This window comes from Carassius carassius, chromosome 23 (assembly GCF_963082965.1).
Source record: "Carassius carassius chromosome 23, fCarCar2.1, whole genome shotgun sequence".
Taxonomy (NCBI): Eukaryota; Metazoa; Chordata; class Actinopteri; order Cypriniformes; family Cyprinidae; genus Carassius; species Carassius carassius.
Window position 1 is genome coordinate 2,506,452 of NC_081777.1, and position 16,455 is coordinate 2,522,906.

Here is a 16,455-nt window from a genome sequence, read left to right on the forward strand (position 1 = left end):
GTAATGGTCAAAAACCAAATGTGGATCACTTTGCAAAAATAAAATGCTTCTTTTATTTTAAAGAGGAATGTCTGAAGAACAATTAATGTTGAAACTAGAGATGCATCTTGTTTCCTTCCGTCAAAACTAAAGATATCGTTGTATGATTTTAGATTCTAATTCTTAATAAACTTTTCTTTTGGAATCTTCATTTCCAAGGACCTACATCATTCAGTCCCAAAGATATGGGGATCGCAATGGGAGATATGGGAGAATCCATATTCAAATAGTTTTTATATTACCCATTGTCGGTAGTTATACAGTTGATACGTAATGTTTTAATGTTTTTAATGTTTTAATGTTAAGTTAAATAACTGAAGAATAAGTAATGCTGAACTTAGAGATGTATCTTGTCTCCCTCTCTCAAAACAATTGAAAAGTGCTCTTTCCCCAATTTTAAATGGTCACCATTGGCACATATTGCAGCAAAGATTGCTAACGTCAATAGATTTTACTTATAGACCTACTGTATCAATATCTGTGTAGAAATAACATTATGATGCTGCCATCTTTCTAAAATCATTTTTACCCCCATTGTAATGTGGCTCTGAATCTCAGGTGAAGATTGCCATATTGACCCCCCTCTTCAAAAAAGTGGATTTCTCAGCAATTATTAATTCATGACATTTTATATTTTTGGCTTTCATCACTACACGTTTATCTTTTTTTTTTTTTTTTTAAGAAAAAAAATATTAGCAAAATCAAAGATTTGAGCCAGGGCCCTGTGGTTGAGTTGACACAGAATGACCGCTAAGCTCTTGATACTACAAGTGAATTTTAAATTATTTTTCTCATTATTATTATGAATCTGTTAAACTGTCAAATAAAATAAACTGACTTAGCTGTTTGAAAATGTTTTCCCTAAACTTTGAAATGGTCAGACATATTAATAATGTTTCAACATTCACTTGTTGGAATGTTGTTGTTGGAAACATTATTTTATGTTGCTATTTCAATTTTTTTTTTTTAGAAAGTTATTACAATTTATTATTTTGTTCATTTCAATGTTAATTCAACAGCAATGATGTAGAAGTAATGCTGATTCAACAATATTACCATTGATTATTTTTTGAAATCTTAATCTTGATTCAACATTAATTGTGGGTGCAAATGTAATACAGAACCAACATCACTGCAACATTAATTTAATGCATTTAGCATAGATGCATCAACATTGACTTGACATTGTTTCAGTGGTACATTGCTATTTGGGATTTGTTTCTTCATTAGAATGGATTTTGAGAGGTTAGTTTTATATATGAACGGGTCAGAATGAGAAATTCATAATTTAACGTCTTGAGAAGACAAAAGCTTTGTGTTTGTAAGACACAATTCCAACAATATGAGGACTTACCATGTTCATCATATATGATCTCCACTCTCCTCAACCTTCAAGTGTGGGTTTGAATGATAGTGATTTCTTAAGTTAATCATTTAATTGATATGTGAAAGAAAAAAGACAAAATGACAGTACTGCCCAGGGTGGTTTGGCAACATTACGCAAGTCATTTCATCAGTCGCAACTCCATTAACTCCACTTAAAAAATATTATCTAGAGTTCAAGATATTTCTTTAATGCTGTTGTTGGACACTAGAACTAGAATAATCGGTCACCTTCAGTGGCTGTGGCTTTCCTTCAGCAGTATGGCATCCGGTAATATCCAACCATCTTGGGTTGCAGACATTTTTAATTAACTTACAGTATTCTTATAACAGTCTCCATGGAGGAACCTGAATTCCATGGATTGGTCCAGGAACCAAGAAGTCTGTGAACTGATCCATCTCTATCTCGCTATGATTTTATTTTCTTGTCCTAAAGAAACATCCACTGTCCATTATGGATTGACTGAAACACATTATTTCCATTGTAAACCATGAAGAGGCGAACTGTTGCCAGTGATATTTTAAAGTCATTCTTAAAAGAATAGTTCACCCAAAAATTTAAATGTACTGAAAATGTCCTCACTCTCCGGCCATCCAAGATGTAGGTGCATTTATTTCTTCACCTGATTTGGAGAAACATAGCATTACGTCACTTGCTCATCAATAGATGCTCTGCAGTGAATGGGTGCCATCAGAATGAGAGTCCAATCAGCTGATCAAAAAATAATCCACAAGTCCATCAGTTAACATCTGATGAAGATGTTGGATATTAATCCATCAATACCTTTTTATAATCAAACCAATGTTTCTAGTCAAAATACGAGTCCATATTTCATAATTATGAACTTTTATAATTACTTTAAAGTAGAAAGATTGCTGGCAACAGTTCACCAGAAATTATTCGTTTCAGTCAATCCATAATGGTCAGTGGATGTTTCTCAGGAAATAAATCAAATAAAATCAGAGAGACAGAGATGGATCAATTGATGGACTTCCTGGTTCCTCCATGGAGACTGTAATACAAATACTGTAAGTTAATTATCAATTTCGGCAACCCAAGATGGCCAGATATTACCAGAATGCTGCCCTACTGAAGGAAAGACACAGCCTTTGAAGATGACCGATTATTATTATTCTAGTGTCCAACAACAGCTTTAAAGAAATGTCTTCAACTCTAGATAACATTTGTAGAGTGGAATTGGTTTTCTCTGTGATTGATGTAATGACTTGTGTAATAATGTTGGCAAACCTTGTTGCAGAGTACTGCATTTTGTCCTTTTTTCTGTCACATATCAATGAAATGATTAACTTAGGAAATCAATGTCATTCAAACCCCAACTTCAGTTCAGTTATAAGGGTTTGAAAGTTGAGGAGAGCAGAGATCATATGTGAGCTCGGTAAGTCTCTCTCTCCACATTGCTTTATTTGTGTGAATCATTGAATGTGAACATTCCTTTACTAATGAATAGTAAATTGATAATATGTTAATTCTCAGGTTCTCTAAAACATTTTTTTTTTTTTGCCAACTTAACTTTTTTAATGATGATACATGCATTTTTTGGACTAAAATTATTTATTTCAACTGATGTTTTCACATTTTCATTGCACTGTTAGCCTGAAGCTGTTCTTCATCTCTGACATGCTTCAAATTTATTGTTTTTCAGCTTTAACACTGTTGTGACTGTTCATAGGCCTTTAACATCGAAAACATGTTCTCATGAGTTTTATTTAACCTGGGAAATGAGTCAACACCGTGTCAGTGTAGCTGGAACATAAACTTACGAACGAAAAGAAGACTTTGCCTCCTCGTTTCAAAACACCACAGCTGTGCCTCTGCAGGAATACATGACGGAAACTATTCAAATTTCTTCATCACAATAATTTCCCTAAAACTGTCATCTCAGTATCCTATTTATTTTTTATTTTGCAGAATTGTGTTTGCTGTGGTCTCTTCCAGCAGAAAAAGCTGTTTTTTTTGTAACACAGCTGTCACAGTATGCACTCTGTCCCTTTCTGTTTCTTTTCTTCTCAGTGGTTTAACGCCATATACACTATTATCTATATTTCTCAGTAGTTTATTTGTCAATAGTCAATGCATCTAGGCTGCAAAACACCATTTGAAAAGTTTTGTCCAGGATTAAAGACCTGGGCCCGTATTCATAAAGAATCTTGCAAAAAGTAGCTCCTAGTGACTAAATTCTAAGAAAATTCTTAGAAATGTGGGCGTTTACTCTTGAAATTGAAGAAAAAATCCTAGTAAAGAAAAAAGTAATTCAGAAAGCATCTTAACCCTTAAAAGAGGTCTTAAGCTCAAACTTGTTAGTAGCACAGCCGAGGACTTTTAAGAGGCTTAAGAGTTTCTTTAGCAGAGGAGAAAATGGCAGAAAGACGAAAAGGCAGAAGAAATGTGTTGCAGACAATGGATGACAGTGAGTTAATAAGACGCTAGATTAGATCGTGCAGGGATCATGTTTGTGAGTGATCTTATTAGAGACGTGCTAACATCTCCGACACAGCGCAGAAATGCTATTGCGCCAGAAATTAAAGTAATCACTACATTACGATATTTGGCAACTGGGAAAATGCAACAATGCAATAGTGATGATTTGGGTCTGTCACAACCTTCTGTAAGCAGAGTGATCACACAAACAATTACAGCACTTTCAGAACATCTTATTGTGTCGCAGTTCATTTCGTTTCCACTGGACATTCCCACCTTGCAGGCTCAAAAAACTGCATTTATGAATATAGCAGGCTTATAGGTACAAGCAGGGGGAATGAAGCGTTAATAGTTTGTGCTATATGCTCCCATGTCTGCTTCTTGTCTCTTGCTGTGACACCCGGCCCGAATTTTCCTTTAAGAATGGCCTTGTGCTCCTCCACTAACTGGGCTAACAGTAAACACCGTTCCTCTGCCCAGTTTGGCTTTCTCGCCCTTCTTGGTTTTGATTCCATGTTTGATACATTAAAACCAACATTCAAACCACCACTTAAATAGGACAGCAATCACTGTAATTGGAGTTGGAGTGGAAAATTTTTTATCATTCTAAGCCAATCAAATACCTTATAGGAAATTACAAGCATGGTAAATAAAAAAAGGATTTATATACACACATATAATGTGTGTGTGTGTGTGTGTGTGTGTGTGAGAGAGAGAACGGTCAAATAGTAAATTACTCATGTAAATTCAAAGTGAGAATTAGAATAGACCCTATACTTAAAATCACTCTTTTTTCCCTTCTTGGACAACCAACCAATCACAGTCTTCAAAGGATTGTGTCATACATAGCAACGGGGTTAACCCCGCCTCCTCACTAAGAAAGTTTTTGATGAAAGGCCCTGGGCCCGTATTCAAAAAGATTCCATGAATCCTCTCAGAAAACTCTTAATTTAGCTTAAAAACTTTTACGTAGGAGTCTTAGCTTAAGAGCGGGACCGATCTGAGAGCAACTCTGAGTAAGGAAAAGACAAAAACTTTCATCTTAGTGAGGAGGCGGGGTTGACCCCATTTGCTTTGTATGACACAATCCTTTGAAGACTGTGATTGGTTGGTTGTCCAAGAAGGGAAAAAAAAGAGTGATTTTAAGTATAGGGTCTATTCTAATTCTCACTTTGAATTTACATGAGTAATTTTTCCTATTTGACCTTTCTCTCTCTCTCACACACACACACATTATATGTGTGTATATAAATCCTTTTTTTATTTACCATGCTTGTAATTTCCTATAAGGTATTTGATTGGCTTAGAATGATAAAAATTGTTCCACTCTTTCCAATTACAGTGATTGGATGAGCACAAGGCCATTCTTAAAGGAAAATTCGGGCCGGGTGTCACAGCAAGAGACAAGAAGCAGACATGGGAGCATATAGCACAAACTATTAACGCTTCATTCCCCCTGCTTGTACCTATAAGCCTGCTATATTCATAAATGCAGTTTTTTGAGCCTGCAAGGTGGGAATGTCCAGTGGAAACGAAATGAACTGCGACACAATAAGATGTTCTGAAAGTGCTGTAATTGTTTGTGTGATCACTCTGCTTACAGAAGGTTGTGACAGACCCAAATCATCACTATTGCATTGTTGCATTTTCCCAGTTGCCAAATATCGTAATGTAGTGATTACTTTAATTTCTGGCGCTATGGCATTTCTGCGCTGTGTCGGAGATGTTAGCACGTCTCTAACAAGATCACTCACAAACATGATCCCTGCACGATCTAATCTAGCGTCTTATTAACTCACTGTCATCCATTGTCTGCAACACATTTCTTCTGCCTTTTCGTCTTTCTGCCATTTTCTCCTCTGCTAAAGAAACTCTTAAGCCTCTTAAAAGTCCTCGTCTGTGCTCCTAACAAGTTTGTGCTTAAGACCTCTTTTAAGGGTTAAGATGCTTTCTGAATTAGGCCTACTTTTTATTTTACTAGAATTTTTTCTTTAATTTTAAGAGTAAACGCCCACATTTCTAAGAATTTTCTTAGAATTTAGTCACTACTAGGAGCTACTTTTTGCAAGATTCTTTATGAATAGCTACGGGCCCTGAACACACTGGCCTTTAGTGACAACAACAACATCGAAGCGTAAAACGATTCATAAAACAAAAACGTCCATCAGAAGACGCGACGAATAAATCCGCTAGTTTGCAGCATCATAACATGAACGACTGAACTTACACAGACCTCACCAGTCAGTCCCGTTTGCGCACGCGCAGTCGGACAGTGTTTAGTGGGTACACTCTGTGCAGTACAGTGGTGTGGCCCACTGAAAGAGCCCCATGAAAACAGCGAGAGAAAGATACCGATGTTGTTGCGAGCCAAAAGAAGCGATTGTTTCCGTTCTGTGCGCTTGTAGGAGACGCTGAAATCAGAGAAGTCATCTAACGGCGCCTCCCATTATTTGAGGAGCAAAGACGCCCGTGAGCGCACACTTAAAACGCGCAACTTTGCTCGTATGATGTGACTGTACAGCGCTTGATCTGGGGGACAGGGGGGACTATCCGGACACATTACATATCCACATTCACTTTACGGACTATCTTTGTGCTATTAACTATATCTAGTTACGTGCATCCTGGTAAGTAGATTTAAGTCGCAATCAAGTAAGTTTTAAAACCTAATGCGCTGCCTATAGGCTACTCCATGTTGATGTTGCCTGAACATGTTGTCTATGCAGGCTGCTCACTGCGTTTTGAGACAGTTTACATTAAAATCGGAAAACAACGCATACACGATTGCTTAATATTTTGCTCCCTTAACTTTCTCTTGTCGCTTTTCTGTTTCGTAAAGGGCTGTTAAACTCCTGTCGAGTGAGACAGTTCAGATTGAAGCTTCTTGATGCCAGCAGTGCAATAGCTAATCCGTTAGGTGGTGATTAGTTGGATCGGTTTTAGTTCTGTTGTTGACATGACGCTTTTATCTACATGTTTAAATTGGTTTTAGGGTAACTACACAAAAACTAGATGCTGAAATGAAGTGATTTTTCACATGCTATTTATTTTGCTTACGTACAAACATATCATAAATTGATAATAGCCATACGTAGTTTATATTTTCCACAATAAACGTGTACAGTTGAGACGAAAATTAATCTTATATGGTGTACAGTTAAAACAGTACTATGGTTCAGACGAGACCCCCATTCTTAATGCTCTAAAGCTGGCTAACTGTTTATTGCAAATACAATTTATTACTAAATTACAGTTGTGCATAAAAATAAATAGATAATGCTTTATTTAATACAGAGTCAGTTAAACAAAATAGCAACACATATTTAACACTAGAAAAGATATGGCAAACAGTAAAAATAACAATATACAGTACATATTTTATAACCCTACCCCATTACTCGAAACTTTATGCATTTGTACTTTTTTTTATTATTCTGTATGAATTATAAGTCCTTGCATGGAATGTCATAAAATATGTCTATTTTTAGAGCACAGAGCTATTCACCGAAAGGACATGGTAAAATTAAAATCTCATCTTATATATCGAGATCTTTAGAGTGGAAAGACGGACACATTTAATTTTTCCCATGATCAAAGATAACACTAATACACATGTGTGGAGCAAAAATCACATCTTGGGGTTCTTGTGTGCACAAGTTATTTAAGGTGTTTCAACTGCACAGATGTCTCAAATGTACCCCTATCTGATTGACAACTGGCTTTCCAGCAGAAAAATGTCTAAATTCTTTTAGAAGTAGCAAACCAGTTTAGGATTGATAGATTGAATGGTTTTTAGGGCAGGGAAACAGTGCTTATGGAAAAAACATTCTGTGGTTTGAACCCGCCATTTCCACTCGCCACTTTCATTTCCCCATATCTTTAGCTATGGAGCGCCAAATTACTCAAAATGAAATAATTAAATACATTTTTAAACATATAAATAAATTGTGATTAAATAATTAAATAATTTAATACATAAATAATAATAATTATTATTATTTTAATCATCTAGTCTCTAAGATTTATGCATATACATTTGATGAAATCAAATTTTTGTACATTTGTGTGTGACTGGCAGACAGTCTTATTGCAAAAGTCTTCTATCTCGTACCCTTATGAAAGTCAGGGTCTGATTGCATCAGTCTATGAATGACTGGCTAAGAACGACAGACCATATAAACATTAGGAAATGATTAGTAATTCACTCAAGCTTTTAAAAGCACTTCAAATTGCATTGCACAGTTTTCATCAATGCATTGAAAGTCAATTGCTTGGTAATGCACTTGTGATGAGGATATGAGACAGGTTGTTTGAGGTGGCTCCTCCTTTAAACGCTGTTATTCTTTAAATGTTGAGTGTGCAAATTGTCACAAACTCTTCAGATGTCAAAAGTCTAGGCCTTTTCCTAACTCAACAGTTCATTGCATCATTCGCCTTTGGTCCTACAGATAAAGGGTCAAGCTGTGCATGCTTTTGTGAGATAGTGGGGAGGCAGTTCAGAGAGAGCTTCTTCTCAGATTACGGTCAGGCCAGAACTTCCCTTTCTTGTTTGCAGATGACTTTTAGTCAGCTTTCCACATCATGAGCAGCCATATGCTAAGACACGTTAACACATCTGTTGTGACTAGATGACAAATTGCTAGTTATTTTATTTATTTATTTGTAATAATTATTGTCAGTCAAACTTTTTAGATATAAAATATTCATGTGTGATTTTAGGTTGTAATTACAGTAATTTAACAACACATTCGTAAGTTTCTATGCAAAACATTGAATCTATTTTTAGTTATTAAAAAAAAAAGTAAAATATTTATGTCGATATAAGGCTGCATAATTAAAAAATTATACTGTTTTGTGATTGAACAGCAACATGACATTAACATTTATATGACAATTTCAGGTCCATACACACACAAAAAACAAAGAATCTTCTGCTTTTGAGGTTGTTCACACTAGGGTTGTGCCAATAAACGAAAGTATCATGTATCAAAGATAGCAAGACGATTTTTATTAATATTGTTATTATTATTATTTTTTATTACTATCAGGCTAGTGATATTATCTAATTAATGTTATTATGCATATTTTGGCTTAATTGCTGGACTGGAGTGCTGTGGATTATTGTGATGTTTTTATCAGCTGTTTGGACTTTCATTCTGACGGCACCCATTCATTGCAGAGCATCCATTAGTGAGCAAGTGATTAAATGATTTTTTTTTTTTTTCAAATATGTCCTCTTAAAAAAATTTACTTAGTTACATCTCTGATGTAATGAGGTAGAGTAAATTTTCATTATTTGGTAAAAGTTTTCTTTAAGGTCATTACTCTTTAAAATGTCATGAAATCAAACAGAAGTGCAGGTTCACTGCTGTACCTTTTTCCATTATGACTTTCATATTCCCAAATAAGAATTTGAGAAGACTTGCACTTTTCAAACGTACAAAAAATAAAAATGTCAATGCCACGAAAACCACCCACACTATAAACTATAATATCTACATAATACTCAGTATAGCTGGTTGAAGTGCAGCATTGTTTCAGAGGTCGGGTCGGACCGTGGCCTCACAGCCTTGCAGCATGTGGTGCTCATTAGATGCACTTTGAATGCAGTTCTGTGTTTTTTACATGGAGAGCATGCAGAATAGAAGTGGAAGACTTGAGCCATTCAGAAAGGTGATGGGGTTAGATGTAATTACACGATTTGGGATTGATGTTAAAGTTTTACTTTAATTTAGTTAGGTGCGTAGGAATGATCTTCACTGTTCAAACATTCAGGGAACATTTGTCTGCTGGATTTGCATCTGACGTCAACGCTTCATTAGAGGACTGGACTTCTTTGTATATACATACACAATAAGAATGGTGAAGAAGCAGGTCTGAAGTGAAATTTCAAATCCTAAATGAAAAGAATGGATGGATGCTGTTAAAATGTTAGAGCAATCTCACAATGTAGTCTGAATGCGACTCATCAGAAAGTTCACTGGTGCCAGACATATTTATTATGAAATAAAGGGTTGAATGATTGATTGGTTTGTCAATGAATCAGCACAATAAACAAATGCTAAGAGAAAGAATAAAAGTCAGTTTGTAACATTATTGTTAACAACAGCTGTTGAAGGAGTTTAGTTTCAGTTTCAGTTTCATTTATTTTTATAGCACATTTAAAAACGACAGAGCTGACCAAAGTGCTGCACAGAAAAGTAAAAGTCAAGCATAAAACAAATTTACAATACATAATACACGACACTAAATATACACAAGGTAAAACTGTATACAGCAGTTACCATGAATGATCAATGTACAGGCCTAATTATATAATAACATTTAAAAGTACAGTAAATAGTCTTATCTTTTAGTTTGCTTCATAAAATGCTTTCATTTAGAATGAATTGAATTTAAAAAGGTAATTTCATGTCACAGCTGACACCATGACAAACCCCTCGTTCCTCTTATTAGTGATTTCAATGTTCTTTGTCAGTGAGCTGTTGAAAATGAAAATAAAAATGTTTGATGTTTTTCACCCTTTGGTTTTGGGAGTTTTAGAACATTCCCACCATTTGGCTTATTACTAGACGCCAAAAAGATTAAGAGTACGTGTTTGCTGGTTAATGTCAAATATGTTAATTAGAATCAAGTGTTTTACAGAAGTGCTCTTAGGCTGTGCATGCTGGGACACGCCAAAGCTTTGCTCTGACTGCTGAATGATGGCTGTGTCTGGACGCAGAGCCAGGGTTAAACTGGGTAAGCAGAGGAGCTGTGAGCTCAAGCCTTTCAAGATTATTGGATTCTATTTCCAACAGCTCATAGCTATTTTTATACCATCTCTCATGTGGATTGAAACAAACTATACTGTTTAACTGCAGATAAATGCATTTAAATGCATGTTAAAATTACGTGGTATTGAGAATATAGTCATTTAATTACTCTTCCATTCTTGCAGTTTATTGCTTACTAGGTTGTGTACACTTAAGAGGAGTTGTGTCTTAGACTACTGTTTTTAGGGTTGTTCACATGCTCATTGCACAGTCAGAATATTTGCCGTTCTGTCCCAGAGCGGCAGCATCGAAGTTGTGTTTATTGATACTATTCTAATGGTTGGTGAATTTGCAAATGATTTTAAATGAGTTTTTTAGTTAACCTCAGTGAAAACAATACTTTTGTTATGGCTCAGTACAACTAGTTCCTTCACATCAAGTTTCCACAAACATTTATAATGATTCAGTTGCACAACATGAACTTCATATTGGCATAGTTTGACATTCGAGTGAGACTGCCTGGAGAAAAAAAAAAAAAAAAAAAAACATTCATAAAATACGTTTCACAAACGAAACACACAATTCACAAATGCACAACTGTATACGAAATGTTTTGAATGTTTAAAAATCATGAGTTTATCGTGACTGTGAATGTGTGAATCGCCTTGGATTCGTGTGTGTGTGTGTTTTGAGACTTTCCTGGCAGCACGCTTCTCCAACGTGCGACACTCAAACTCTTTAGCCAATCAGATGCGAGCTCAACATTCAACCAATCATAACTTGCAATCAATTCACTTGCAGTACTTAAGCTTTTAGAGGGCACCAAGGTCTGAAGTAATACATTTAGGTAAATGGGTGCAGAGCCAGTGCTGGTTTTATAGGCAAACATCAATGCTTTGAATTTTAAGCGAGCAGCTATTGGTAGCCAGTGCAAATTGATGTGATGTGTATTCTTTTTGGCTCATTAAACATTTATCTTGCTGCTGCATTCTGGATTAATTGTAAAGGTTTGATAAAATTGGCTGGAAGTGAGTAAAAATATGACATGACATTCAGCCAATTATGGTGACCCATACTCAGAATTTGTGCTCTGCATTTAACCCATCCAAAGTGCCAGCCCAAGATTTGAACCCACAACCCTAGGGTTAGGAATCAAACTCTTTAACCACTAGGCCACGGCTTCCCCTAAGACCTGCCAAGAGAGCATTGCAATAGTCCAGCCTGGACAGAACAAGAGCTTGAACATGGAGTTGTGAAGGGTAATCCCAAAGAAAGGGTCTGATCTTCTAGATGTTGAATAAAGCAAATCTGCAGGATCGGACAGTTTTAACAATGTGGTCTGAGAAAGTCAGCTGATCATCAATCATAACTCCACAGTTTTCTGTCTGTTTTTGAAGGAGTTGCTAACTTGATGTTGAAATTGTGATGAAACGATGGGTTTGCTGGAACCACAAGCAGTTCTGTCTTGACAAAGTTGAGATGAAGGTGGTGGCCCTTCATCATATATATATTATACAGACACACACACACACACACACACACACACACACACACACACACACACACACACACACACACACACACACACTAACACACAAAGAATGTGATTAAATGGCTGTTAACATTGTTAAATCTGCTTATAAACTGGGAAGATGGAAAATGAATCTTGCTTGATCCCCAAAAATGACCTTAGCCTAAGACTTTCAATGCAGCATCTGCCCACCCCTGGACATGAGTGTGATCAAGAGAGATTCATGCTAGAACTGATGAAACTATATGAGAAATATCAGGGAATTATGGAAAGCAGAGTTAATAATCAGTAATCCAGCCTTCAGATATTATCAAAAGGGATTTACACACAGGATAGTTGCCAAGACCATACCATCCAATTGGGACACATATGTCAGAGAAAGTGGAAGAAACCATATCCATATGCCTTCAGAACTGCCTTAATTCTTCATGGCATAGATTCCACAAAGTGCTGGATTGACATGATAGCATCATGAAGTTGCTTTAAATTTGTCAGCTGCACATCCATGATGTGAATCTTCCATCCCTCCGCATCCCAAAGCTGCTCTATTGGATTAAGATCTGGTGATTCTGGAGGCCATTTGAGTTTAGAGAACTCATGTTTGAGATGATTTGAGCTCTGTAACATGGCACATTATCCTACTGGAGGTAGCTTTCACAAGATGGTCAACAACAGTACGGCAATAAAAGGTAAACTGTGGCCTTAAAATATGCTTACTTGGTATTAAAAGTCCCAAAGTGTGCAAAGAAAACATCCTAACACCATTACACTACAAGGCAGGATGGATCCATGCTTTTATGGCTTTTATTAACCTTCCACCTGAATATTGCTGAAAAAATTGAGACTCATCAGAGATTTTTCCATTCTTCTGTTGATTTCTGTTGGCTCACTGGAAATACATGCTTGTGGTGATGTTTCTGCAATACCTTACTGCACGTTTTGTGGCAGTTTTAAAGTGAAATGTCTAGTGAGTGGTGCTTAAACGCGTGCTCAATATCTGACCTTTATAAAACTTGTGCCATTTAGAGTGAGGAGATAGGAGTTAGATGTAAATACATGATTTGTGACTGATGTTAAAGTTTTACTTTAATTTAGTTAAGTAAATAAGTGTGGTTATTAATATTCAAACATTCAGGGAACATCTATCCGCAGCATTTTTATCTGACACTTCTTTAGTCATTCACTAGACTGGACTTTATACAATGAGAATGATGAAGAAACGTGGACTAAAGTGAAATTTCAAATCTTAAACTTGAAACTTAAAACCAATCCTTCAAAGTGACTCAGAGGAAGGTTCAATTTTGTTTTTCAGACTTATTTTACATAATGTGAAGCTGTTTTTGCACTGGTTTCAGACTTATTTATTATGAATTAGAGGTTGAACGATTGATCGGTTTGTCAATTAATCAGCACCTACAGTATAAAGGAATAAAAAGAGTCAAAATAAAAGCCCATTTGTAACATTAAGGTTAATGACAGCTGTAGAAATACTAACCATTGTAGATTGTTAATTTCAACATTTAATTTCAACATTTTAAATTTTAAAATAACGAACCCCCTATACCAAAGCCAACCGTAAACCTACCAACTATTTTAACTTTCTTCTATGTGGGTTTGAGCTGTTTTGTCGAACTGTAGTTTCACTGGGTTCACTTATTCTCACAAATGCAAATGTTAGAAAACCCAGACATATGAAGCTGTACATGTGGCGCTAACAAGCTAAAGTATCAGTTTTCAAATCCCACAGCATGTTAAATATGTTTTGAAGTCACAATATTATATTGTGCAAGGAATTTCAATGCCTTCTAAATTGAAGATGTCTTTGTTTTGCTGCCTCTAGTGTTCATTTTAACTGGAAACTGCTGCAATTCATACTGGTAGGTACGTTTAATGAGATTTGCCAACATGCAGGTAAAGCAGATATTGGTGAGCTGCACAAATTTATCTGCTTTAAGTTTCAATGCATTTCTGCAGACCTCAATTTGATTTACTTTTGCCTTTCTGTCAGCTCAAACCATTCTGAAGATTCTTCTCAGACCTCTGGCATCAATAAGGCATTTTTGCCCACCGAACTGCCATTCATGGGATGTTTTCTGTTTTTTGGACCATTCTCTGAGATGGTTGAGCATTAAAAATCCCTGCAGATCAGCAGTTTCTGGAAAACTCAGACCAGCCCACCTGGCACTAACATCTATGCCACAATCAATGTCACTGAAAGTACCTTTCTTACCCATTCCTATGATCTCTTTGACTTGAGCAGATACTTTTGACCATTTGATTTCATGTGATTGGCAACACTTAGTCATTGTGTTTTCGTTTGCTTTTCTTTCATTCAGAACTAGATTTTGCCAGACAACAGTTCACTTAATCTTGGTATCGTTGTTATGTTGCAGCATTGCTTCAAGTGATATTAAATTGACCTCTTTCTTGCTGCATTGATTGCATGATGCAAATATAAGATCAGGTTTCTGTGATGTGTTTTTTTTGTGTGATGCTTTATCGTGGTGCCCTTGTCAATAGTATTAGAATTATTTAATCAGAATTATAAAATGTTTGTTGAGCTACAGAGCTTGTGCACTTTAATGATAATTTACTCTGCAATACTCACGTACATTTCACCCAGTCACTTACTCAAACTATATATCATAAAAAAAAATTTAACAAAAAAAAAACACATCCTATTAAAGGGGTCATATGATGTTGCTAAAAATAACATTATTTTGTGTATGTGGTGTAATGCAATGTGTTTATGCGGTTTGAGGTTAAAAAACACATTATTTTCCACATACTGTACATTATTGTTGCTCCTCTATGCCCTGCCTTTCTGAAACGCATTGATTTTAATAAAGCTCATCGTTCTGAAAAGCGAGGTGTGCTCTGATTGGCCAGCTATCCAGTGCGTTGTGATTGGCCAAAAACCTCAAGCATTGTTATGTCTCTTGTGATGCCATCTCCTGGCGCAATGAGTAAAAACCAATAAAACCCATTACAAGCGAGGCATTTGTTTCACCTAGTGGGGACATATATACTGATTATATTGACTTGCACTGTTTTTTTACACATTGTGTTGCGTATTGCACTGTGTATTGCCCAGAATAAACATAAAACCACATCTGCATTTGTGATCGTAGAAACAACAAACAACAAGCGCTACACTCCTCAAAACTTGCGCTTGAATCATCAGTGGCAAATCCTTTAAAAATGAAAACATACCTACAGTCTGTGATTAAGAATCTAGGCTGTCCTTGCAAAGTTGGAATTGCCCCAATTTATAGAAACACAGACGGCATTGTAGGCTACTCGCACAGGAAACAGTCCTCCATAAAATGCGTTGCACACATCTGAATATTTGGATTGGACTGTTCTGGACCAGTGTTGTAAATACAATTTAATCACTGATTTCTAGTTGTGTCCTCTTTTGGAAGGACAAAGAAAGTAGCTTCGCTTTCGCAACGAAACACACAGTTTCACCACAACAGGATGTCGACAACAGCTGTGAGAATAACAGTTACACCTTTCTTTGTGTGAACATTTGGTCGGTCTTATGCAAATCTTGCTACATAGTGACGTAGACATGTGGGGCCGTGTTTAACCGAGGCATTTTAGGAGGGTGTGGACGAGTCTTAACTTATTTAAAGAATATCTCTTTGGGTGTGAGACTTTAGTCTTTGCAACTTTAGGGATATTATCTATGCACTATGACCCCTTTAAAGCATGTGGTTCACTTACAAACATGTATGTAAACAAGTAAGCAGCTTGTTGTCCTTTTTAAGGTAATATGTCTACTCAATATAGTTATAACCCAAATGAATAAAGCAAGCTCAATAACCTGTCAACAAAAGCAACCATAAAACAGTGTAAATGCAAATTGAGAAATGTATTTGTATTAATTATTCATGAAACAGGATCATAACTTTAATATTTACTCAAACAGTCATTTCCAAGGAAAATGTACTAATGAGTTCAAACTTTACTTTAGGGGGAAGTCGTGGCCTAATGGTTAGAGAGTCGGACTCCCAATCGAAAGGTTGTGAGTTCGAGTCCCGGGCCGGCAGGAATTGTGGGTGGGGGGAGTGCATGTACAGTTCTCTCTCCACCTTCAATACCACGACTTAGGTAGGAGTATGGGTCACCATACTTGATGGGGAAGTCGTGGCCTAGTGGTTAGCGAATCGGACTCACAATCGAAGGGTTGTGAGTTCGAGTCTCGGGCCGGCAGGAATTGTGGGTGGGGGGACTGCATGTACAGTTCTCTCTCCACCTTCAATACCACGACTTAGGTGCCCTTGAGCAAGGCATTGAACCCC

The 16,455-nt window shown here is 36.4% G+C and overlaps 1 protein-coding gene across 3 annotated transcripts in view; it reads left to right on the top strand.

Moving 5' to 3' along the window:
• Window positions 1–6,163: 6,163 nt before the first annotated feature.
• LOC132101204 (CMP-N-acetylneuraminate-beta-galactosamide-alpha-2,3-sialyltransferase 4-like) overlaps window positions 6,164–16,455 on the top strand; it is a 33,421-nt gene continuing 23,129 nt past the window's right edge. For 2 of the 3 annotated variants that reach the window (XM_059505940.1, XM_059505942.1), the window contains exon 1: window positions 6,164–6,489. The gene's annotated coding sequence lies outside the window, so the exon portion shown is untranslated. The remainder of the gene's footprint in view (window positions 6,490–16,455) is intronic. The other variant, XM_059505941.1, reaches the window with a different exon arrangement.